The 25937-nt window shown below is 41.2% G+C and overlaps 1 long non-coding RNA gene across 1 annotated transcript in view; it reads right to left on the bottom strand.

The window, feature by feature from the left end:
- The window catches only part of LOC132433624 (uncharacterized), a 60922-nt gene that overhangs the window by 19363 nt on the left and 15622 nt on the right, over positions 1-25937 (bottom strand). The window contains exon 2 of the long non-coding RNA XR_009521187.1: positions 18230-18308. This is a non-coding gene — a long non-coding RNA (uncharacterized lncRNA). The remainder of the gene's footprint in view (positions 1-18229; positions 18309-25937) is intronic.

The following is a 25937-nucleotide window of genomic DNA, read 5'->3' as shown; positions in this document are numbered from 1 at the left end:
ATCAATAGTGAACTGTTATAAAGTCACCTGCTATCTACTATGTTTAGGATGAAATTTATATGACAAAAATAAGTCACATTTTCTTATCTGACTGTGCTTTTTGAAAATCAAACTCTCAAAATAAAGTACATTATACAATTTTGGAATTGAAAATATTTAGACATCAGCTAGGCCAATCTATTTGTTTTTGTTTTACAGATTAAAAAATAAACCTTGGTGCTTTTCATAATAAAGATGTCACCTCTCCCAAACTGTGACCTAAGATGCATCTCCTCCATTAAATTCATTTGCAGACTAGAAATAATTCAGGTGTTTTGACAGACTGTGTACTTCTCTATAGGGAACAAACAATTATTGGTGTGCACAGAACTTATCAACACCTCTTTAGTAGTCAAGGCCCATCATACAGAGGTTGTGTCAGTAAATATTTAGATGATAGAATTCTGTATTTGCCTTTGGGATATTTGGCACCATGTAGACCCAAGAAAAAAATCTTATTAGTAAAGATTATTTTAACACAGAAACACACTGAGAGAATAATGTCATATTTTGAAACAAAATGCTAAAGAAATAAACTAATAAATCGTGGAGTGATTGATTCAGAAATATTTTTTGTGTTCTATATATCTTATATATTTAAATTTTTATTAATCTAATTAATATAGATTTATAGTGTGTTACTTTACAGGAATATGGCTTTACTGATGTTTAACAAAAGCTCAAGTGCTCTGTTATGGGCTGAATTGTGTCTCCCCCAAATTCACATGTTGAAGCCCTAAACCCCAATGTGACTATATTTGATGATAGGGCCTGTGAGGAGACGATAAATGTTAAATGAGGTGGAGCCCTAATCCAGTAAGGCTGGTGTCCTTATAAGAAAAAGGACGGACGCCAAAGCTCTCTCTTTCCACCACATGAGGACACAGCAAGAGGGCAGCCATCAGCAAGCCAGGAAAAGAGTCCTCACCAGAAACCTAGTCAGCCAGCAACAAGATATGTACTTCTCTGCCTCCAGATTGGGAGAAATACATTTCTGTTGTTTAAGTCGTTCAGTCTATTGCACTTTTCTATGGCAGTCCAAGCTGACTAACACATGTTTTTACATGCTGAAAACCAATCTATACCATTTCTTAGGATCAGAACCTAGCACAGCATTCACACTGTGTATACAATTGTTTTTCATTGTAGTTGCACATAAAAGGATTATATGAGGATGTAAGAGGTATCGATCTGAAAGGGGTCCTCCAATCTGCTGTAGATAATCATCACATCACTTAGACAATAAATGCTTGCACATTAGATGAATACCAAACTTGATCTCTAAGATGAATAAGGAGATTCGATCCATACCACATTTTTAACAGCAAAGAAACAGACTATTCCCTAATTGAAATCTTTCTGGAAGAAGGAGAGGAATAAAAATATGACAGAAGAAGAAGAAAAATAAGAACAGGAAGAAGAAGAAGGTGAGGAGACCAAGAAGAGAAAGGAGAGAAAACAAAGAAGGCAAATAGCTTTTTTTCTTATTTGTGTGTTTGTAAGCATCAGATGGCTACACCTTGGAAAAACTTAAAAAGTACATTATAATATTTAAGTAGAAATACAGGAAAGCTGATTCAATAATACAAATGCTATGTATACACTTTGGCTGAGAACTTAAATGTTTCACATGAGCACATGCACGCTTGAAATAAAAGAGCTCCAAGATTGAATATTTTTAAAGAAGTTTAATCAAGACTAAGGAAAAGAATTTTAATCTTAAAAAAGGATGCTATTTCTGGAACTACAACAATGTACTTGAATTAATGCAAACCAAGGAAGAATCTTAATAATCAAAACTCTGGGAGCTAAAAGCCATTTAAAAATTCTTTAAAATATTAAAGATTTAAAATTCCCAGCCAAGTTGTCAAAGGAGTGTAAGACTATGCAGGCCAGATGAATAAAGCCATCCTTTATACCTTCCTTAAATGCTTAATTCATTCACCTGTTAATCCATTCATTTGCCAATTGTTCTGGAAGACTTCAGTTAAATTCCCCGTTATAGACCTGACTCCCCTAATACCCAATGAGTGATTATCTTTCCTTTAACGAGAAACAACCAGGATTAACAAATGGGACCTTGTAATTGCATCAAAGTTTCATTAGCACACTTCCAGAGGACATTAAAATTTAACTGCTGCTTGTGATAGAATGTGTGGTGCCTTTAAAATTCCCATGAAAACTCTTTTAGTGTCCAAGAGAGGGGCTTGCTCACTGAGCTCATCTCCAGTGAGGTAAGAGAATTCTGACTGGTTGACTTAGAGCTCATCATTCTGTCCAAGAGGAGGCAATCAGTGTTGACAATACCTTCCTTTTTCGAAGCAGTTTCTAGTCGCTCCACATGAGCGCAACTATGGCTTTAAGACAAATCCTTCTGTTCGCTCCCTGAAAATTACAAAACGGAAGGTACAAAAAGTCACAGACATTGAAGGGGGCAGTGGTGGCCAGGGTGGTGGAAGAAACCACACCAGCAGAGGCCAGAATCCAGAGCAGATATCACCGGAAGGTGGTTTAATACTGGTTTTGGCAGAGAATAAAGGAGCACTAAAAGGTCATTTTAACTGCTCTCTGATTCTTGTGCCTGAAATTTCCTCTATCATTGTTATACAGCTTCCAAACTAGGCCTAATCCAGAGAAGTTTGCCCCCGTTGGTTTGCACAAGGTCCTAAAACCACCATCCATTTGTTCATTTATACAAACACATATTGATAACCTATGTGCCAGGCTTTACTATATACCCCTTCAGATACTTAGATAAACTGGTAACATCACATTATATTCAGATCACAGGGATTGAGACTTGAATTGACTTATTTTGCAATATTTCTTCTTTATTATTTTTGAAGAAGATATCAACTTTGGAGTAATTTAAAGTTAGTTAGTTTCTTTTTTCCTTAAAGAATCAATTTTATTTATTTATTTATTTTTCAGTGTGTTGGGTCTTCGTTGCTGTGCCTTGGCTTTTCTAGCTGTGTTGAGTGGGGGCTACTCTTCGTTGTGGTGCGTGGGCTTCTCACCATGGTGGCTTCTCTTGTTGCGGAGCACAGGCTCTAGGCGTGTGGGCTTCAGTAGTTGCAGCATGTGGGCTCAGTAGTTGTGGCTCACGGGCTTAGTTGTTCTGTGGCATGTGGGATCTTCCCAGACCAGGGATCAAACCCATGGTCCCTGCACTGGCAGGAGGATTCTTAACCACTGCGCCACCAGGCAAGTCCCCAAAGTTACAGTTTTCACCTGCACATAGTCTAACTTCCCAAACCTTCTTCCCACCTGTATCTCCAGACTAGGCTGTTAAACTTTGCTTAATGAACTTTAGGAAACATGAAAGAAGATTCTCTTAGAAACTTGCTTGTCTTGGAGTAAGATGCTCAAAATGGAAAGTCAGATGCTGGCATGATCGAGCTCTTAAAGGCTTACCCTCAGGCCTGTCACTTGGAGGCAGTCCCTGGTAACAGGGGCCTCCATTGCTGCTCTAGCTGGAGGGCTTGGTGGCAGCAACCTTAAGCCTTCTGAGATAGGGACAATTGCTGTTTCTTGAGAAAGTTCTACAGGTCAAGTGACAGCAGGAGTTGCAGAGAGGCAGCCATTGCTAACCTAGGGCAATGTAATTTTGAGCTAGAATCGAGGTGTGTGCATATATCTTATGAGTCTGACACAGATCTGTTCCCGGGGCAATATTCTCTGTCTCTAGACAAACCAGAGTCTGGAGAAAGCTGCATTTCCAGCTTTTCTGGCCACATTGTAATTAGCTGAAAAGCTTCTGCCTAGATCTCTGCTTCTAAGTCAGAGGCTGCATGTGGAGACAGAGGGCCCGAGTGTGAATCTAAGTTCCTCACTTACTATTTATGTGGGCCTCAGTTCTGTCATGTGTCTACTGGAGGAGATTAGCATCCACCTCCCGGATTTGCTAGGAAGAAAAATGGTAGAAGACAAGCCTCAACCGTAATGGTGCGTGGTGGACGCTCAGGGAGGTGTTCTGAATCTGAATTTTGATAGCTGCTCTCTCTACAGAAGTGTGCCTCTCTCTTTATTATGGCTTTGTGTCTCTTCCTACACCCAACAAATCTTCAGTAAATTACCAAAGACCCAAACTGAGTTTTTTCCCTTGTAATTGGAATCACAGGAGAAGAGAGAATTATGCAAACAGACAAAGGGATTTCTCAGTGTGTTTCTCAATGGTCTCTTCAATAAGTGGTGCTGGGAAAACTGGACAGCTACATGTAAAAGAATGAAGTTAGAACACTCCCTAACACCATACACAAAAATAAACTCCAAATGGATTAAAGACCTAAATATAAGGTTGGACACTGTAAAACTCTTAGAGGAAAATGTAGGAAGAACACTCTTTGACATAAATTGCAGCAAGATCTTTTTTGATTCACCTCCTAGAGTAATGAAAATAAAAACAAAAATAAACAAATGGGATTTAATTAAACTTAAAAGCTTTTGCGCAGCAAAGGAAACCGGAAACAAAACAAAAAGACAGCCCTCAGAATGGGAGAAACTATCTGCAAACGAAGAAACCGACAAGGGATTAATCTCCAAAATATACGAACAGCTCATGCAGTTCAGTATCAAAAAAACAAATAACCCAATCAAAAAATGGGCAGAAGATCTAAACAGACATTTCTCCAAAGAAGACATATATGTGGCCAAAAATCACATGAAAAGATGCTCAACACCACTAATTTTGAGAGAAATGCAAATCAAAACTACAATGAAGTATCACTTCCCACCAGTCAGAATAGCCATCATCAAAAAAATCTACAAACAATAACTGTTGGTGGGAATGTAAATTAGTACAACCATTATGGAGAACAGAATGGTGGTTTCTTAAAAAATTAAAAATAGAGCTACCATATGATCCTTTGGTCCCACTCCTGGGCATATATCCAGAGAAAACCATAATTCAAAAAGATACATGCACCCCAATGTTCATGCAGCACTATTTACAACAGCCAGCACACAGAAGCAACTTAAATGTCCATTGACAGAGGAATGGATAAAGAAGATGTGGTACATATCTACAACGGAATATTACCAGGTCATAAAAAGAACAAAATTATGCCATTGGCCACAACATGGATGGACCTAGAGATTGTCATAATGAGTGAAGTAAGTCAGACACAGAAAAACAAATATCATAGGATATCGCTTATATGTGGAATCTAAAAAAGTGGTACAAATGAACTTATTTACAAAACAGGAGTCACAGACGTAGAAAACAAACTTATGGTTATCAGGGGATAAGATCGGGGGAGGGATAAATTGGGGCATTGGGATTGACATATACACACTACTATATATAAAATAGATAACTAATAAGAACCAGTTGTATAGCACAGGGAACTCTACTCAGTACTCTGTATTGGCCTAAATGGGAAAAGAATCTAAAAAAAAAGAGCGGATATATGATCATGTATAACTGATTCACTTTGCTGTACACCTGAAACTAATACAACATTGTAAATCAACTATACTCCAATAAAAATTTAGATAAATAAATAAAGCCCTTCTCTATAGACTTATTTTTTAAAACACACTTTAAATAAAGGAAACAAATAGTACTGTAAAAATAAAATAATACTTCTTTTCTTAAAAAAAATAAAATATATGACTCTCAAAACCACATTCTTAAAAGAAATTCCATTTTTGGCTGTCCTTTGAGCACGTGCATTCCTCTGCCTACATGTCCCACAAATTTCTGATGCCAACGAGAAGGCCATTCAAATCCGGTAAAAGTTGACTGTCTGAAGCCTTCCAATATTTCTTCTTCTTTTCTGCGGGTGGGATCAGGGTCAGGGCAGGACATGAAGCAGGAAGTGTCACCAGCATGGATTAGTGTGATGAAAAGGATAAAAGCTGAGCAAACAATCATACTTGGACAAGGCTTGGTGTCCTCACTTCTAAATTGGGGGTAAAAATGCCTAATCATACAAGGGGTGTGCGGATTGAACTAGATAATTTATGGAAGCTGCCTAACACACTGCCTGCTACATAGTATGTGTTCAAGTCGGTTATTTTCACTCTCATCTGTGGATCCTAAATTCAGAGATATTCCCGTCTTATGACTTCCCACAGCCTTCTCTTTTCCACGAATTATGTCCTGACTTGCATTATAATAATGGAATAGACATCCTCTCCCCACTCCTTCAGGACAAGGACTCTGTCTGATTCCTCTTAGTACATTCCAGAGACCTAAACCGGTCATAAAAACATTCACTTATGGAATGAATAAGACATCCCATATAATTAGGAGGGGACTGTGTGTGGTTTTAAAGAAAGCTAGTTCTATTTGTCAGTTTTCGGTAAAAGACTGTAAAGACAAACGTACCAAGAGTGGGGGATTATTAGTTAAGAGAAAGAGAAAGGAATTTCCACCTGGTTTTGTACCCAGCAGGGCAGGAGGATGTTCCCCGGGGCAGATCAATGACTATCTCTTGCCCAAGAAGCTCACTGAAGATTGAGGTTCTCTACTGTAGAAATGAAACTGTAGTCTCCCAGTTGAACGGAGCAAGCACTTGAATATTCCAGTACTCCCTGGAGCCCAGAGAATGGGGAATCTTTTAAAGGGCATAAGAGAAAAGCAAGCATTATGTCTGTTCTAAATATTTGCAAATAATGGGACCGTACAAAGTTTTGGCTAAAGGATTACAACATTGGAAGGTATTCTGGTAAAGTAATGTACCCCGGAAGCGGCTTTCCTATGAAGAAAACACAAATTTCTATTTGCTAAAGTCTGATACATAGATTGTGATCAAAATCACAAATAAACCTTCAGCCAAAATTAACTGTTTTGTTAAATAGAAACCACAAGGGATATAGTGGGTAGAAACAGTTGCTGCATTTTCTGCACTAACACCATGGAATATGGAGGGATATATTTTCCTGCAAGACAGAGCTAATGAACTATAGTGAAATGTGCCTCAAGACTCTTACTGAAATAGCACTTTAAAAAAATTCTGTTTGGAATTTAAACAATCAAGACCGTATTCGTAAGGCGTTAGGAAATGAGGTTACTATTCAGCGGATTGGAGGAATCGATCCCCTGTAGCAGAAGTGCCCCTTGTATAACAGACAGAGACTATCGAATAATCCCAGGTTTATGCTGGGCTCGGTGCAGTGTTGGCCACATAACAAGTGTTAAATAAAATAATAGCAACATGTGACATAGGAGCCTGATTCTCTCATTCTTAATGCTAAACCTACATACCAGATGGTTATAACACACCCGTAATCAAGCGCAGAGCCGTGTGGGCTGGGGTCTGGCTGTGGCAGCTCTGAGTCAGGCGGCTGCCTTCCCCGCCCCGTCTTGTGGAAGAGCTTCTCGACCTCCGCAAACAGTTATTAGGGGGCAGTGCTGGGGCTTTTGAGAGCTCACAGAGCCTTGGATGGGTTCAGACAAGTCCTGAGTGACGCCAGTTTCCTTCAACTATGCGTGGAATGACACCTTATCAGTTCCCTTTACCACTGAGAGAAGCAGCTTTCTAATAAGATCTGTAGATACACTGGGGCACCTCAGCTAGAACAAGTACAGTTGAGTGTTCGTGAGACTTGAAAGTATTAGCTCTCTAAAAAAAAAACTCGACCTTGAGGACACCACACTGAGTGAAATAAATCAGTCATGAAAGGACAAATACTGAGTGATTCCACTAATATGAGGTTCCCAGAGGAGTCAGATTCATAGAGACAGAAAGTAGGATGGTGGCTGCCGGAAGCTGAGGAAGGGGGAGTGGGGAGTTATTGCTGAATGGATGCAGAGTTTCGGTGTTGCACAATGAAAAGAGTTACGTGGATGGATGGTGGTGGTGGCTACACAACAATATGAATGTCCTTAATACCACTAAACTGTACACTTAAAAATGGCTAGAATGATAAATTTTATGTTATGTGTGTCTTACCACAATTAAAAAATTTATAAATAGGCATATTAATAAAAACAGAAATAGACTCACTGACATAGAAAACAAACTTACAGTTACCAAAAGGGAAAGGGTAGAAGGGAGGGAAAATTAGGAATTTGGGATTAACAGATACACACTACTATGTATAAAGTGGATAAGCAACGAGGACCTACTGTGTAGCACAGGGAACTATATTCAATGTCTTGTAATAACCAATAATGAAAAAGAATATGAAAAAGAATATATATATGTATAACTGAACCACTTTGCTGCATAACTGAAATATTGTAAGTCAACTATACTTAAATTTTAAAAATTTGAAAAAATATATAAACAGACACATAAATAAAAATCTAATAAACACTTATTTCTTCTGAGGGTCAGTGAAAACCCTCATGATGTTCCTCCCATCATAAAAAGAGAGCAGACGCGTGTTGAAGCATCTGAGAGGCGGTCCTCCACAACGTTCTTTCTTGTGGGAGTTGGTTCTCCCTAGAGCATAAGCCCTTCCAGACAGTGTGATACCATCTTCATCTTTGTGTCCTTGTGGCTCAAAATATGAGGTCCACAGTGTCCCTGGATTTATATTACTAAGATAACCCAAATGTTAAACGGACTCTTCAGTTTTACCAAAATTTAATTATCAAAAAAACCAAAAAAATCAGACTACTTCTAAAGCAACTGAATTCAGTGGGAAGAAAAATGTATTTCTCTTTGAAATTTGAAGTTATATAAGTCAAACTTCAAAGAACTCCAGCACATTCTTTCATGCTGCATATGTTGTTTTGAGCTGAAGAGCTCAAGCCTTTGGTGCTCTGATCCTATGTTTTCCTGAAACTGTAGCCTGGGAAATCAAACTTCACATTGGACCAACCTCTGCTATGTGTTGGTTATTGACTCGGCAGAGAACAACCTGATCCATAATTACATGAAAGAAAATGCTCGTTTGATCTAAAAATGAAGCTCGTGTTTTCATGATCAAAGCAGCTTCTCAAGGAGAATCATACCCTTGCATGGATTATGCTCCCACATCCTGACGCAGAGGCCTCCTGAAACCTTCCTCACTTGACTTTCAACATGAGGCTCCTTCTCTTACGTTGATATTCTCTACCAGGCAATAAGAATGTGATGGAGTATCTTTGTGTCTTAAGGGTCTCGTCTCCCTAGTCATACTCAAAGTTCCTTGTGTAGAGAGATACCATATTTTGTTAGTAAAGTTGGGTCAGATCCTATGCCGGACACGTTGTCCTTGTCAACTACAAACTGTTACCCAATATTTCCTGGGTGAAATGTGCTTGCAATTCATAATTAAGTGATTGGTTGAATGTCTATTGACTGAATGAAAAATTGTTCATTGAAGTCAGTCTCAACGCAACCACTGGACTTCCCTCTTCACTGACAGCTATGCCTGCAAAACTCGCATTACACACTCTAAACTCAACCAAGTGGGGACAGAAGTGATTGTTGGCTGTCCTCTGAATCAGTAATTTACATGACAGATCGTTCATTCTTTTCTCTCTCTTTGTTCATCTACTTAAAACATGTTTTTTATTGTGGTAAAATACACATGTACATAACATTTGCCATCTTAAGCATTTTTAAGTGTGCAGTTGAGAGGCGTTAAACACATCCATCGTGTTGTGCAACCAACAGTACCATCCACCCACAGAACTCTTTGCATCTTGCAAAACTGAAACTCGGTACCCATTAAACAGTAAGTCCTCCCGCCCCCAACACCACTAGCCCCTGGCAACCACGATGTTACTTTCTGCCTCTATGATTTTAATTATTCTAAGTACTTCATATCAGTGGAATCATACAGTACTTTTCTTTTCATGACTGACATTTCATAGGGTGTATGTCAAGGTTCATCCATACTGTAACATATGTCAGAATTTCCTTCCTTTGGGGCTTCCCTGGTGGCGCAGTGGTTGAGAGTCTGCCTGCCAATGCAGGGGACACGGGTTCGAGCCCTGGTCTGGGAGGATCGCACATGCCGCGGAGTGACTGGGCCTGTGAGCCACAACTTCCGAGCCTGCGCGTCTGGAGCCTGTGCCCCGCAACGGGAGAGGCCGTGACAGTGAGGGGCCCGCGCACTGCGATGAAGAGTGGCCCCCGCTTGCCACAACTAGAGAAAGCCTTCGCAGAGAAACGAGGACCCAACACAGCCAAAAATAAATAAATTTTAAAAAGTAGGACAGGAAAGGAGGATAGATGGGAAATATAAAAAAGAAAAAAGAATTTCCTTCAATTATAAGGCTGAATAAGATTCCATTATATGCATATACCACATTTTGCTTATCCATTCATCTCTTGATGGGCATTTGGGTTGCTTCCATGTTTTAGCCATCGTGAATAACATTGCTATGAACATGACTGCATGTTTACCTACTTTTTAGCTCAACCAAAGTCCAGAGTAATAATTCATTTAGAGACACGAACACCCTAAGAGGACCGGGAAAAGCAAGAGGATTCATGAACAATTTCAGCCACTAGCAAATATCCTTCAAGCCATCTATTTAAGCCAGTTCTAAACTCCATTGCATTATGTGGAAGAATAATGCAGAATCTCCAATTTACTAGGTTAAAAGTCACTCAAGGTGAAAAAAAAAAAAGTCACTCAAGGGTTCCACACACTGATCAAATCTCAATATGTTTTGGGATCAGAGAAATGTTTGCTAGAAGGGATATGCGAGACCATCAAGTTTAGTGATTCCCATTCTTGGCTGTACATCAACATCACCTGGGGCTCTTAATAAAAATACCGATGCATAGATCCCATTCCCAGAGATTCCAATTTAACTGGCCTGGGGGTAGGCATCAGTATTGTTCAAAGTTTTTCAGGGAACTAACGTATAGCCAGAGTTGAGAATCACTGATATAGCTCAACCCCTTCCTTGCCCCCGTTTAGAGAGAGAAACGGAAATGATATGCTGAAAGTAACACAGAAGTTGGTAGAATGATGCAAAGAGGAATTTTAAAATTCCAAATCTAGTACTCTAAACCTTTTGAAACTTCTTTTTACAGTACTCTGCCTCCAATTCTGTAGAAAGTGCAAAAATATAAAGTACTCTCGAGTAGGTGATTTTTATTCAACCTAGAATAATTTAAATTGTCATTAAAGGCAAACTGGAGTTTATTTTAGTTTTTTTCATTTCAATGTCTGAACGGCAATGAATCCAAAAAATGCAAGAATTCCACCTATTATCAGAAATCTGCCAAAGGAAGACAAAGTCTGTGTGTGCCTTGAAATATTATACACTGCTAAAATTAAATAGATGAATCGGAGGCACAAAGTTTAAAGAAGAGAAGGAAACAGAGATGAAGTAACAGGACTGATTCTAAAGATGATTCCATTCTGTTGTAAAAGTCAAGTAATGGAAACCTAAGAGGAAATACAAATGGCCGATAAACATATGAAAAGAGCCTCCGTCTCACCAGTGGTCAGGAAAATGGAAATTAAACTACAGCTTGATTTATCAGATTAGGAAAAAGTAAAACATGGATAACATCCAGGCCTGGCGAAGACATGGGGAAAAGGGGAATCCAAGGCACGTTTGGAACATGTGTCGCTTCCAAACAGTCTCTGAACAGGAATGTACAGAGTACCAAAGACCTTGGGAGAGGAAGTCCTTGGGAAAGATCTGTTGTTCTTCATTAACTCCGTAATTTTGCCTTCCACTCAGATTCTTGACAAAGAGAGACCCAAAGTGGGAGTTTCTAGCTTTGGACCAGTCTTCTGTGGCTTTTTCCATGGCTCCGATACAGGAGACTTTAAATTCCTACTTTCAGCTTGAGCGAGCTTGAGTCCATCTTGCCACTTGCTGTTGATGAGTCCACATTACTACAGAAGGTAGGCACTGCATGCAAAAGTTTCTTAGGGTGGCCTGGCTGCCGGGGCATATGTTCCAATGAACCCACTGAACTTCTGATTTTCTTCCTTAATCTCCTTGAAGCAACATTTCTGTACGCAAAGGACCCTAATTCTTTGTCTTAGGTCCTGTGTAGTGTGTATGGATCCGCTCCTGAGAAGCTCAGCAGTGTTTGGGCTACGCTCCCTCTCATGGGCCCTTGCTCCCATCCAGAGCCCACTCCAGCAGTGGCTCTCAGTGTTCTCGACTGGAGAAAGCAATGCTCACCCACTCCTCCATCCCGGATTCCCCATCACCGTGCAAGTCCATGAGTTCTATACTCCTGGATGGTAACCTTCTCAATAGCTCAGTTGCTGGCGGTGCATCTCCCACCATTTCCTGAGTGCTGGCTGGTATCAGGACAGTACTTCATTCTGCCATATTCTCATTTTGTCCTCCAACAATCCTACAAGGTAGTTATTATTTTTATTTCTCTTTACGTATGAGAAAGCTGAGGTTTAGAGAGTTTCAATGGTAGTGATTATTTTTATTTCTATTTACATATGAGAAAGCTGAAATTTAGAGAGTTTCAATGCCTTTCATGAGGACACCTAGCTTGTAATTGGCCCTCTTTTGCTGATCCAGGAGTGTCACCTGCGTGTAAAATAGTTTTGAGGAGTGAAAATATACTCTTCCACCAATTTCCTCTTTTAGGGGACACTGTATCTGAACATATCCCTGAGGAACCAGTTAATGTGCGGGATGCTAACCCCAGGCTGGTGACTCCAATGACTAATCCCTGAGCCACCTCCACTGAAGGAAGAAGCCTCTGCTGCCATTGCTGCCACCTGCTGGAAACTGGTCTCTCTGCCCAAGCTGATGTCAGGGCCATGCCATGGCCCTCCCAGGTGCTTTAACTTCCATCCATTGCACCCTCTCCTTCTTCTGGGACAATGGTCAAAACCTCAACAAGTTTTCCTCCATATATCTTCCTAAATTGGGGCCCCAAGGGCTGCCACCTATCTGTTCCCACCTTTTCCTATTGGGAGAAGAGAGAACAGCCTCCTTCCTCCTAGAGCAGAGCATTTGCTATCCTGTCTCATAAAGCTGGCCAAGAAAAGCAGGACAGTGTTCTGTGGAGGTGGGTGAGACTCTGATCCCAGTGAGATCCCCAGCCTCTTCATGTGATGCAATACGGTAACTCCTTTGACTTATGACACTTGGCACAGAGTTCTCCAATCAGAACTTCAGGAATCTCTCGTGAGTATGAATCAACAATGAAGACTTGATTATCAAAACTGATGTCACCCCCTTCCTCCTACTGACTTCAAACAAAGAATTTGGGTACTCTGTGTACAGAAAATTTGCTTCAAGGAGATTAAGGAAGAAAATCAGAACTTCAGTGAATTCATTGGAAGATATGCCCCAGCAGCCCAACCACCCTAAGAAACTTTTACAACATGAAGTGCTTGCTTTCTGTATTAATGTGGACTCGTCATTAGCAAGTGGCAAAAATGGACTCAGATTCACTTAAGCTGGATATAGGAGTTTTTATGTCTTCTTGTATACTAACCATGGAAAAAGGCACAGAAGATTGGTCCAAAGCCAGGAACCCCTCTCTGGGATTCTCTTTGTCCCTAATCTCTGCCTCTCTCCGCAGGCTGGCTTCACTCTGTCTGAGTTCAGAGGTGCTAGCGGAGAGTTTGAAGGGAGAAGAGGATGGGCATGGAGAACAGCATCCCAAGCTCACATCCCCTCCCCTCCACAACCAATGGGAAACCCTTCCCAGTGGCTCCACTTAGAAAAATCCCGGAGAAGGATTCAAATAGTCCACTTTTGGATCATGTGACCATCTCTGAGAACTGGAATGGTCTTTGTTACCATAAGAAAGAGGAAGGAGTACTGGGCAGAAAATGAAAAATGGCCATTACCGTTCTACATAATGAATAAGTGTTTGTAAGATTTACATTTATTTTGTTTAATTTTCATCATCAATTTTGTTTAAAAAAAAAACAGTTTAAATAGATTTCCATGGAGAGAATCCCAAAGGATAAAATTATAACCAATGGAAATTAGGTCTTAACTTATTATCCATATTTTTCCTTTATCCCATTTGTCACTATTTTAATTATATGCTTATTGTATGATCATTTGATCATTTGATAATTGCTTGTCTGCTCAACTGGAATGTAAACTCCATGAGGGCAGGGATATCTTTATTCACCATGATTTCCTCAGCACCTAGAACATTCCTGGCATACAGTTGGCATCCAACACATTCTGTGAATGACTGAATGAAGAATCAACTCAACCTTTTCTAGACAATGTAAGGCAGCACCATGTGACTCCAAAGTTAGAGAATCATAAGAACCAGCGACAGAAAGAAAGAGGAAACGAGATGAGTGCCTGGAATTAGAAGATCCAACTAGAATTTCCCTGGTGGCACAATGGTTAAGAATCCACCTGCCAATGCAGGGGACACGGGTTTGATCCCTGGTCTGGGAAGATCCCACATGCCGCGGAGCAACTAAGCCCGTGCGACACAACTACTGAACCTGCACTCTAGGGCTTGCGAGCCACAACTACTGAAGCCCGTGTGCCACAACTACTGAAGCCCGCGCGCCTGGAGCCTGTGCTCCACAACCAAGAGTAGCCCCTGCTCCATACAACTTGAGAAAGCCTGCGCGCAGCAACAAAGACCCAACGTGGCCAAAAATAAATAAATTTATATAAAAAAAGAAGACCCAACTAGCCTCACCATTCATGGCCAGGAAATCCACAGAACAGAAATGGTAACACCAAAGAGTAAGGGTCTAATGAGCTAAACGTCAAAAATCTAAGACGGTCGTAAAAGAAAAAGGTTCAAAGTTCTAGCTAATTCTGAAAATTTTAAAGTTTACGGAAAAGTTGACATTTATATTATGCGAAAAACAGAATTTGTTTAAAAAACCTACCACCTATCCCTATATTTCTATTTGACCCAATTTCCAGATGGAAATATCATCAAGCCAGACATCCAGAGAGACCTCCTCATCGGCCTGTGTTTAATGGAACTACACACTCATGAAAACACACTGCTTGGGTACTTCACTGGGTTGTGCTAAAAATTATGGCCTGCAAAGACTCTCGATCGCACATGCTCTTGCCCTATGCACACTTTAATAAAACACGACTCTTTGAGCTTCTGTTAATTAAGCTCGCAGTTTCCGGTGACCTGGACTTCCTGTGCCTGAGGCCAGGCCATGACACTGGCTCCCCAGCGTGGTTCTTAACACACAGAGAGAAGCAGATCTGGGGGAGAGGGTGCCACGCAGAGGAGGCTGTGGGCCCTGAAGTGCATTTGCCACAGTGGGGAAATGCCATTCCACCTGGATGAGGGCCAGGGCCTGAGACACAAAGAAAAAGGTTGGAGGAAGAAGAAAAAAAGCATGCTCTGACAGGAGGAATTTACTTTTTCTTTAAATTTCTTCTAAGAAAGGTGGACAATGAGAAATTTTGAGGCTGAGGGGTGCCCTGTAGGAAACCAAGACTTCTGTGAGGTCAGGGGAGGGGCCCTGTCATATTGCGATTTATAATAAGAAATGTATGTTTGATCCCATCCCTGACACAGGGATCCTCAAACCCTTGTAAATTCCTGAGTGAGTGACATGAGCTCTAGGAGTATCTTTATTTCTAATGTGGTGACTCTGGGTGGGCTCCTGGATGGCTCCTGGATGGGGGCTGGTCACCAGAAAGACCAAGCCATGAGCAGAAGCTTGGAATTTTTAGCCTGGCCCCCAGTTCTCTAGAGGGGGGAGAGGGGCTAGAAGTGGAGTTAATAATTGATCATGCTACATGAGGAAGCCTCCATAACATAAAAGCCTACTCATATAAAAATAGTAGTCGGGGGGTGGGGGGGAGGAGATGCCAGGTGGGTAAACATGCGGAGATTAGGGGAGAGTGGCAGCCTCGGGGAGGGCACGGGAAGTCTGTGCTCTTTCCCCACACCTTGCCCTATGCACCTCTTCCAGCTGGCTGTTCGTGAGTTATATCCTTTTATAATAAACTGGTAATCTAGTAAGTAAAATGTTTCTCTGAGTTCCGTAAGCCACCTTAGCAAATTAATCGAACCCAAGGAGGGGGTAGTTGGAATCTCCAATCTACAGCCGGTGTGTCAGAAGCCCAGCTGACAACCTGGACCTGTGACGGGTGTCCGAAGAAGAGGAGGCGGTGGCGCGGGGAAATCTTGTAGGATTGAGCCCTTAGCCTGTGGGATCTGATGCTATCTCCAGGCAAATAGGGTCCGAAGTCAGAACTGAGATGAGTTGTAGGACCCCTAGATGGTGGCTGAGAATTGCTTGGTGCTGTGGGAAACCCCACCCCACGTTGGAATTGGTACTAGAATCATCTTACCCCCCTACCCCTCATGGAGAATGGTAATGAGATTCACACAGAGGGGAGGGGCAGCGAGTGACCGCTGTGACCCCCCCCCCAGCAGGAGGTTTCATGCCTCCCCTCAAGGAACTGGGATGACAGTCAGCATGGGCACAGGTGAGTACAGAACCAGCGGTTTGCTGATGCTTTGTCTTTCCTCAAACACCCGTCGAGTGGACTGGCCAGAGCAGTTTCCCATACGAACCCACTTTCCTTCCCACTATGCAACTCTCCCCCGTAAGTTAAGGTATTTTCAACACAAGGAGTACCTAGCAGTTAGACGTAACTCCAAAAACAGGAAAAAATTGTGCAGTAAGGAGCAATGTGAGGAATTTATGCAATGAAACGGTTCTTGACTTTAGAAAGAGAAAATGGAAAGCACCAACTCTTCTACATCGGCAATAAAACGGTCTTTGGGGATTCGTGCAGCAAAGCAGAAAGAGCTCACACCAGGCATCAAAGCAGTTACAGAAAGAGCTCACACCAGGCATCAAAGCAGTTACCTTGAGCAGTGGGTCTGGCACATGCAGCTGGGTGGCTTTCTGTGGTAGGTTACCCTCTGGTCCTGTTTCCCCTTCTGTAAAAGGATACCTAAGTTCTCTTCCAGATTTAATTTTCTAACTTTCATAGAAGTTTTTCAATTAAAAATGATAAAACTTGCTAACTGCATCATTGTTAGGATATTTTCCTACTATTTATGGGAAGATATAGGACGTATGTTCCAACATTGACGAGGGCATGAAATGGCTACGAGATTGTACTTGTCACATTAAAGCATCAACTCAGGGCAAGTTCTTTCAAAAGACACCAGTACTTTGTCACTCTTTCAATCACCCATGCTCCACTCACTTTCCCCTTGTGACCTTTATTCTTCCAGAAGCAGTTTTAAAGCTGCTTCTTACTCGAACCTTTTTTAAAGGACCAAAATATTTTTCCTACAAAAATCCGAACACGATTTACTGAATGACAATTTTGGGTAAAGCATTGACAAACTAAATTTTTAAATTCAGTGTTGAGCAATGGTTTCCACCCCCTTTACAAATAATCATATAAGCATCCCAGGGCATCTTACTTTCCTTTTTCATTCCCAGGTCTCCCTTACCTCAGGCCCTAGGCTCCTCCCACAGAGTCGAGCCCCCCCCCCCCATTGCACATGCGCAGCACGACACACGTTGCTTCCGCCCTCCCGTGTACTGACTGCAGGATAAAGTCTAAAGCCTTGACTCAACCCTGGGACACTTCCTCACTGGTTCACGTCTATCTCAGCAGCCCAGCTATCGTTACTCCCTTAGATAGTCCGTGGTTCTGTCTCTGGGAAGATTCCCAGTTCTTTTTTTTTGCTGTACGCGGGCCTCTCACCGTTGTGGCCGCTCCCGTTGCAGAGCATAGGCTCCGGACGCGCAGGCTCAGCGGCCATGGCTCACGGGCCCAGCCGCTCCGCGGCATATGGGATCTTCCCGAACCGGGGCACGAACCCGTGTCCTCTGCATCGGCAGGCAGACTCTCAACCACTGCGCCACCAGGGAAGCCCTCCCAGTCTTTTTAGAGTAATTAGAAGGGGATGAGTAAGAGTTGAATTCCTTAAGACCTCGGTTTTTTCTCCAGAGCCTAACACAATTTAACCTTAATCCTTGCCCCAGTGGGTCAAAGTGAACTTTTGACCCAGGTATGAGCAAGGTCTCTGCAAGTAGATGTTTGGTGGAGGCCTGGTAACCAAAACATTCAGAAGATGACTTGCCCAGGGTGATAATGAAAGTGATAACATAATTCATTTACACTGACTGAGCTCTTACCATGTGGCAGGCCCTCTTGTTTGTACCTTTCATTCATGCATTTTAATGCTCACAACAGTTCTCTAAGTTGGGTATTATTCTCTCCACTTTACAATGAGAAAATCTTTCATTTCCAAAGGTGAGTTGCCTTTTCCCCAAGTTATACAGCTAGTGAGTGGCAAAGCTGTTTTTGTGTAGGGGAAGAACCTTAGCTGAACCTGCTTTACCTTGAAACCAGAGGAGAGAAACTCACATGCTTGCTGGAAGTAGAGTCCTCAACACGTTCCAGACTTCTCATATGGTACATCTGGGATCTTAGGGCATCTCATTACCTGAAATATGAAAATGGTATAAGTTTAATTATTCATTTTCCATCACCCTTAATGAGGGGATTAACTGCCGTGTGAAACAAAAGGAAGTAGTCTGACCTTCAGGCTGTCAGGAAGTGATAATTAACTAAAACCTCCAGTCAGTGGAAATGGACAAATGAAAGTGTTTCACTGCTCTTGATGCAAATGAGCTGTCAGGGTCACTGACGGAAGTCACATAATGGAGCGGTGACAATGAAAAAATAAACATATGCCAAAAATAGACATTTTCTAAATTACAGTTTGTTTACAGATTGTCTTCAGGGGTTTCCAAAGCTCCCCTGACTCACTGCTGTCTGAGGGGTTTGAGTGTGTGGGTTTTTGTTTTTTTTTTTTTTGCTGTATCTGGGCCTCTCATTGTTGTGGCCTCTCCCGTTGCGGAGCACAGGCTCCGGATGCACAGGCTCAGCGGCCATGGCTCACGGGCCCAGCCGCTCCGCGGCATGTGGGATCTTCCCGGACCGGGGCACGAACCTGTGTCCCCTGCATTGGCAGGTGGACTCTCAACCACTGCACCACCAGGGAAGCCCTGTGTGGGGTTTTGAGTGTGTGTGTGGGTACAGGTTGCAGCGCCCTGGCTTGCTAGGAGGACAGGGGAGGGGAGGCTGTGTGCATAGGGGTGGGAACTGTCAACAAAAATAATCAATACATAATCAATGATAAGAACAGAAAAGAGTTTTATTTGAGCCAAACTGAGGACTAGCCCGGAAGCCCACCTCCCAGATTACTCTGAGAAACTGCTCTGGAGAAGGAGGGTTTTCAGCACAGGTTTATATCTTGTCAGAAAAAAGAACATTAAACAAGTCAGGGTTACATTTCTACAGTGTTTCAAAAAAAAAAAACAACAACAAAACCAGAATGTACACAGTGAGTCAGTATGGCCTTGGCACCTGGGAAAGGAGTCTTATCATCAAAGGAGTACCAGCACTGCATCCCGGGGAGAGGGGCGTTTAATGTTAAGTTTTAGCAGGGACATTCTTTACTCCTGGTCAGTGTGCCGTTTTCTTTGGTAATTAAAGCAGATGTGCAATGTATGTTTGATAGGCCACAAACAGGCTGTTTTGGTTTAAAGTTTCAATTAAATGGTGTATAAGCCAGAATGACTTCCCCATACCTCAATATGTGACCATTTCTTTTATCAGGGTCCATTCAGTCTCAGATTCGAGGAGCATCAGGCAAGTGGAGACCTGTTCATCTCAGCCCCAGGACCAACGGATTGGTTTTTCATTACTTGGTTGATTGGTTTGACCAAAAGTTACTATGGGAATGATTCATGGAAGCATTCTGCCGTGCGGCATGTAAACACAGCCTTCTAATCTAGACCTTCGCTATTAAAATGGTCACAGATAGCTGCGAATTACGACTGTTGTGAAACTCACGAGTTCATCACGGCTTCTGGCCTAGCAGATGGAGCCGCGTTCCACGCAGTGCTGCAGCGCCCAGCTTGTCCCCAGGCTTTAATGAGCACAGCCTGGTAGGTGCGACGCAGATGACAACATGGCATCCTCCTTGCCCCACTCTGTTCCAGAGTAACACATTCTTCAAAAGACCATCGAGCCTTGAAAGCCTCACACACGCTGCATGATATATAAATATATAACTGCCCCGAATATAGCAAAATGAGTCGCTATTAATAACTCAAAGAGTCATGGAGATTCAGGCAGTCCAGTTCCTCTGCCAAAAGTTAAGAATGTTTGCTCAGTGCTTTGATTTTTTTCTTTTTTTAAACTCTGTTCTCGATTTGCTACAGTACATTTCCTATTTAGATACTCCACTGCGTGTATGTCAGACTTTATCTGTGACCTTACTAGGACATACCAGAGCATACAGGACGGGAATGAAAAGCCTTTTAAAGCTACTGGGGCTTTCAATATCGTGCCTAACAAACATTTTCCATTTCTCTCTACCATAGCAACCGTCACCTTTGCCTTATATGCAGAAATTGCTAAGGGGCAAGTGAAAAAACTCCCTAAGTTACTTACGTGATTATAATATTGTACTATTAACTGTTTCTTGAACGTTTACTATCTCCAGACACAGTGTTTCTATACACTGCTAAGCTTTGCAACAACCCTACAAAGTAGGTGTTATTCCTACTTCACAAACCAAGACTCAGAAATTAATTAACTGCCCTGAGCTGACATGCAAGTGAGTCTCAGGGCTGGAATTCAAATTCAAGGCCCCTTGGCTTGAGCCATATGAAACTGCCAGTCGTCAATCATTTCTGCCCAACAACGGGGATTTTATGGTTCAACCTACTACTACAGGGTGTTGGCCCTGAAAGGAAACCTAGAATCTCCTTCTGACATCACCATTCATTTTATCAGAACATTTTCCAGTGCAGTACTGGGGGGAAGAGGAGGGGAATTGGTCAAATGATCCGTTTTTTTTTTCCACCAACTATTATTACCATCACAAATAGAGACATAATATAAAACTGCACCCAAATAAAATGGCAAAGCCTGTCCAAATCTCTCTATTCTCCTCACATTCCCTGATACATTCTATCTGAAAATCTCCACATGGAATCATGCTCATCAGACTTTTCCAAGCACTGAAATGATTTCTAGTATTTAAAAGCTAATGATGTTGAGATATAATTTTGATGGACCACACGTTTTAGTGAGCAGGTAGGCTATGCGTCTATAACACATATACATCAAAAAGATAACTTGGCAAGAGGAATTTAGTTTCTTGGGAATTACCTGAACGTCAATAGCATAGTGGCTTAGATAGGAGCTATTGTCTATGACAAATTATGTCTCTGCATTCTCTTAAAAATGGTGCAAAATAAACCCAACTCTTCTTTTTAATTCACAGTTTTCTCCATTGATAGAGTTAGAATGGGAAATATTAAGGTGGCTAATCATAATTCTTGCACTTAATATGTGATGGCTACTGAAGAGTAAACTGTTAAATGCATAATTGGGACGGTTTAGTGTCACGAGTTTGGCTCAAAAGGTAAATAATAAGAAAAGGGTCAATGAGTCTTAGACTGAGATTTCAGTCAGGAGAAGAATCTCATTTTACTGAAGGGGAGACTGAGACAGAAGAAAGCCAAATACATGACAGAGTCATTCAACTCATTGGTGATACGTCGATGACTAGCATTCAGTTCCCTTGACGTCTGAGTTAATGTTTTCCCTCCCTAAAATCATAGTCTGGCTCCACGTAATATTTCATTTCTCCTTCTCTACATTTCTTTTCCTTGAAGACATCTGGAATGAATCATGAGCTGTGCCTAACAGATTAATACTTTAAAATGAACTCAATATCCTGGGCGATTATATTTTAAGATGGGATAAACTAGATGAAACAAGATGATCAAATAACTTTAAGAGTAAATTCCTACGGATCTATTACCAGAATCCAAAGTCTGATTGGCCTTTCTCAGGGTCAGAAAAGATTTCCTTTCTATCTGACCCTTTCTGGACTCTCTGTTCACCTCTTGTATGGGAGGCATCCGATGTGAGATACTGGAGGATTTCACATGACTCAAGTTTCTGACTCAATATTATGAATAGAAATCTGAACCATTACAAAGTTTACGATAGCTTTACCATATTACTTGTGAACCAAATGACACAACCAAAGGGGAGAAGTACTCTAAATAAGAGAATACCAAATATCCTTTTAGTATAATGATAAACATACGGAGAAAAAAAAGGAGAATAAGTATATTCAGAGACGGATGGATGATTCAGCTGGTTTCTACATTAACAATGACTCATTCTGTAAAAATTGGCATGTTTATAAAATAAATCATATTATTGTACCAGAAAAGACAAGCACATAATATGCTAGAGAACCAAACATGCTCACAAAATAGTTTTCTTTTATTTCCATATATGACTTTCTTGAGTGTTCTGAATATTACCCTGGCCTTTAATGACATAGAAAAGGGGAATAAAATGTTAATGATTGTTAGAAAAAGCAGTCTTTTATGCATGCAAATAATTTTTCTAAAAGAGTATTTATGAATAGTACTGGATTCAAGTGTTTCTATTAATAATCCTTCATTGGCCTTAGGTCAAGTCTGTGAGAATGGCCCCTTTTCCAAGGAAGGAGTGGAACATTGCACAGTGTAGCCCTTCCTTTGGAGCCCCTGGGTTTATGCACTGACACCTGCATTGATGAAAATGTGCTGAATGTCCTCAGGAAAGTCAGCTTTAAGACTGGCAGGTAATGGATGTGGGCTTGTGGATTTACAGGCCGATGTTAGGAGTGCCCAGATGGAACAGGAGGTTGTGCTGGCTCAGAAAATCCCTTTCAAATGCCTAAATTGGCTCCTTTAATCACGACCTTGTAGGGCTTCCCTGGTGGCGCAGTGGTTGAGAGTCTGCCTGACGATGCAGGGGACACGGGTTCGTACCCTGGTCCGGGAAGATCCCACACGCCACGGAGCGGCTGGGCCCATGAGCCATGGCCGCTGAAGTGAGAGGCCCGCATACCGCAAAAAAAAAAAAAAAAAAAATCACGACCTTGTGACTATGACTGGGCCACCTCTAAGTCTTCTTTTCCTGGGCTAAGTAAAGGCTACTACTGCTTCCCTGTCTTTCTCATGCTCTTCAAATCTTTCTAGTAGGGCTCACAGAAGTCTAAGGACATGTGGAAATCCAGATGGAGTAGCAGAAGGGAAAAGCAAAGTTTCTGAAAAGGTAATATCTGAATATTAGTTCCAATATTCTAAAAACATTCGAGAGAGGTGGAGAAAGAATATTCGTTCAATTTATGTATATGACATGTATCCATCCAAATGAACGCTATAGTTGTCAGCCAGTGTACTTAGGTGCTAAGTATGCAGATATGGTGGGGACGTAATCCCTATTCTCAGGCACTCACAATTTGATAGAAGAGTTTTACATGTGTGGGCGCGCGGCGCAGTGTGTGGGAGGATAGGGAAAGTTTTCTGTGTAACGATAAGTAGCCCTTTTAGGCAGATAGAATGATTGGCTACTGAGATAATAGAAGGTGCTCTGGGAAGATTCCTAAAATATATTCCAACCGATGACCAAAATGATATTGGGAATTGTTATTAGTGCCTACTGTTGCCTTCTCACTGCACTGCTCTTCTAAAATATTACTGGAAAAGTCAGACAATTTGATAGTGGGAAAGTTTTTCAGATCATGTTCTTTCCTCACTGGAGAGAGAGGGGCCACACCAAAGCAGGGTGCCTGGGGAGAAGGGATCCGTCAAGAGATTGCTGGTTGCTAGGAGTCCAATCTCACTCGAATTAACTCAAATTAAAAAGAGGAGTTAACTGTAAAGATAAAACCGGCAACCTTACAGACATCTAGAGGCAGGAAACAAAGTCCAGCTGCACTTCATAGCGACCTAAGCTGGGAACTAGAATTTCACTGGGTCTCTATTCTCTGTCTCTCTCTCTCTTTTTTTTTTAAACTCTTTCTCTTTTGACCCTTCTCCTTGATTTTTAAGCATATCTAATGTCTTCCCTCTAAAGACTCGGCTTCCTCTGATTATTCATAATTTGGCTTTCAAGGAACTTTGGTTGTACTTGACTCTGGCGTGCACTGGTGCCAACCTCAGCCCAGACTGGACGTGAGCTCTGAGCGGGAATCCACAACCATCGACTGTCGATTCTGTCATTTGGCTCAAATTCTTGAGAGAGTCTGATCGTGCTTGTCCATGAGTCTGTTCCTGGTCTATTCAGACTGGGGCAAGGTGGACATGGGGTGGGGTCAGGGCTACTTAGGCTTGTCCTTTACAGCACAGGCTATGAACAGCAGGAATCCTCAGGGACAGGAACTGAGGAGGAGACACAAGTGTCCCAAAGCATGTCAACCACTACTCCAGACCAAACGTTTTCCCCTCACAGTGTGGCAGTGGGCAAGCCTCACTTGCAGAGGGGCAGGACCTTGTCTGCTATGGTACAAAACCGAGTAGCACTGTGTTTGGAGCATGGATGAAAATGTGGTTTCTGAGTCTCCATCCCTTTTCTCCCTCTACTACAAATTTAACAGAAAGTAAACTGCTGCTTCAACGGTGGCACTGCCATCCCTGTGAATGGGGCCAAGAGAATCTTTGGGTAAACAGAGGAGACAGAGCTAGCTACTGAGGTTCTTTTCATCCCTTCTTTCATTCAGTTAGTTAACCTTAGTAATCACCTGTTCTGTTCTGCCTTCTGCTAGAAGAGTAGGAGACCCTTATATACTCCAAGAGTTTATTTTATTAACGGCTCTTTGGGGTATGTGTTTGTTGACTTTCCACTGAATACAATCTAGATATCACCAGTGAGAAGTTCCCAAAATACTCTTGGAATCTATTGTACCTAAAAATTTCTAAAAGCAGAGTATTAATAAATACAGATACATAAACAATGCTTATTTCTGGTTCAGAAAACTGAGTTCAGTCCAGTGCCTGGAAAGAAAAACTAAGCACAAAGACTAAAATAAACATAATATAATCCATTTCACTTCCCCTGCCTCACTCCTGCATGGCTTTAATGTGAGCTTCCAGCTGGGAGGAAACTTACCATGTTTGCTACAGGCAGATATTTATGTCTGTTTTGAGTTTTAAAAATCTAGATTCAGAGCTATAAAAAAGAAAGAAGAGGGTGATCATTTAAGAAGTTGTAATTAAATTGTGCATTTTGAGGGATGTATTTTCCATACCCACACTTATCTTTATAGACAGATGAGTTATTTTAGGTATTTCTAGTTGATACAGAAAGTTAAAGACCTGAACTAGGCATCAGAGGACTTGGGTTCAGTGTAAGGTGTGTAAATGTGGGCCAGTCTCTTTCCTCCCATGATCCCCGCTTCTTTATCTTTTTGGCTTATCCATCAAGTTATTAACAGGATGAGCTGAAGGTTCATGCTCTTTGAAAACTGGAGAATACCATTCAGTAAGTGTTTGAATTTGACTGTGTAAATTCAGGGCTTTATTGAAAAAACAGTATTACTGCTTGACCTCGATACTAAAGTTGTCTTATCCAAACTTACAGTCTATTTTTGGTGATTACTTAATCAAAATTCTATCTCGAATATATTTAAACCAGCATACTTAACTCACATAGTGGCTGCGTTGCAAGTTTATTTTTGAAAAAATATGCAGGAAGGAATAAAAAACACTGAAAAGGGTAAGTATACAGGTATTTATAAACTACTATTGACTGTACAAAACAATAAATGTAATATTTTTCGTAGAGTAAAATCTATGTAGAACTAAAATGCAAAACAGGAAGAACAGAAAAGCAGGAAGGGTGAACAGTTTAAAAGTTTTAAGGGTCTGATAATATCAGAGGAGTGGTAAAATAATAATTTGTATAATTCTGTAATCAATCAAGGATATGTATTGTATTCTCTAGGATAACTACTCTCAGAACAAGAAACTAATGTATTATTTGTAAGTTATTAGAATAAAAACATTAAATAATTTTAAATTTTTGAATAATCTAAAAGAGGCAAAAAAAGGGGAAAAGGAATATAAACAAAAAGAAAAAAGGAATATAAAAGGGAAGAGCCTAATAAAAAATGAAAAATAAAATTTTATCTAGAAAGCTAGTTATGTCAGAGATTATACTGAATGTAAATGAATTAAATTTGAAGTAAAAGACTATGATTGTCACACTA

The sequence above is a fragment of the Delphinus delphis genome, chromosome 11 (assembly GCF_949987515.2).
Source record: "Delphinus delphis chromosome 11, mDelDel1.2, whole genome shotgun sequence".
NCBI lineage: Eukaryota > Metazoa > Chordata > Mammalia > Artiodactyla > Delphinidae > Delphinus > Delphinus delphis.
This window is presented reverse-complemented; position numbering and strand designations above follow the sequence as displayed.